This window comes from Nanorana parkeri, unplaced genomic scaffold (genome assembly GCF_000935625.1).
Source record: "Nanorana parkeri isolate BGI_ZX_2015 unplaced genomic scaffold, ASM93562v1 scaffold3028, whole genome shotgun sequence".
NCBI classification, from domain to species: Eukaryota; Metazoa; Chordata; class Amphibia; order Anura; family Dicroglossidae; genus Nanorana; species Nanorana parkeri.
This window is the reverse complement of record NW_017309296.1, coordinates 56,659-57,738: the sequence shown is the minus strand read 5'-3', so window position 1 is coordinate 57,738 and position 1,080 is coordinate 56,659. Positions and strand designations below refer to the sequence as shown.

The 1,080-nt window shown below is 46.2% G+C and overlaps 1 protein-coding gene across 1 annotated transcript in view; it reads right to left on the bottom strand.

Moving 5' to 3' along the window:
• Positions 1–1,080, bottom strand: part of LOC108802678 (cyclic nucleotide-binding domain-containing protein 2-like) — a 38,050-nt gene that overhangs the window by 7,960 nt on the left and 29,010 nt on the right. The gene's annotated exons all lie outside the window — the stretch shown is intronic.

Below are 1,080 nucleotides of genomic sequence, written 5' to 3'. Positions count from 1 at the left end.
CAGAAACATACTGCATGTCACATTTTGTACGGTCAGGAAACGGTCCGAAAACGCGTCAAAAACGCACTGCACTGCAGCTAACATACTGCCCCACTCCAGCAAAAAAAAAAAAAAAGTGTTTTTTTTTAAAACCTGGAACGCATCAAAAACGTGGCCAAAACGCACTGCATCAGTAGCACCGCGTCTGCAGATCCGCACCTAATATCATGTGAACAGGCCCTAAGTCTGATCATCCCCTCCCAATGGAATAGTCCAGAAAAAAAACATCACTTTTTTTCCAGGTCCAGTCATGTGACATGACAGGTTCTCTTCATCCTGATGGGAGGATACTGAATGCTGCATAGAAGAGACATAGTGCTGCTCTCTATAGCATTTTCTCATGTGCCCGAGGGGGGGGGGATTGGTCTGGGTGTATCCATGACACCCTGGGCTCACAGGAAGTGGTTTGAACGACGCTTGGTGTCATTCAACCTGGAAGATCACTAACAATAACAGCCGGAGCTGCTCTTTAATGTTTATGGGGTGCAGCAGGATCCATTTTTTTTTTACCAAAGTGGAATTGGACTGTTAGGATCCATTCAGGCCTCGATCTCCCCGTGCATTGCATTAACAAATGTCCTTTTATTTTTCAATTGAAAGGGCTGACAACCCACTAATACGTAAAATCACAATGCGCGGTAGTGTGTTACTGTTCGTTGCGGTGCGCTGACACACGTGTGCGCTGGAGCGGTGTTGCTGCATTGGGGGTGCCATTGAAAATGAATCACTGCAACACACTAATGCGTGCAACGCATTACTGCAATGCAACGCAGCAGACAAGTATGTTTCGGCACAACACATGGCATGTTGGAGATGCGGTTCCTGTGGAAGATCCACACGCAACATACTGCCTATATGACCAGTACACATTCTCTGCACATTGGACCCCCTGTCATTGGACATAATCACCTGGCAAAGCATTGTAGCCTAAATGGGGTTCTGTCATTGGCCAAAAGAAGTCATTCTGGTTACATTGAGACAAAATATCCCCGGTCATGGAAGGGTTACTATACCAATGTCCATTGTCACACACAGTATCAC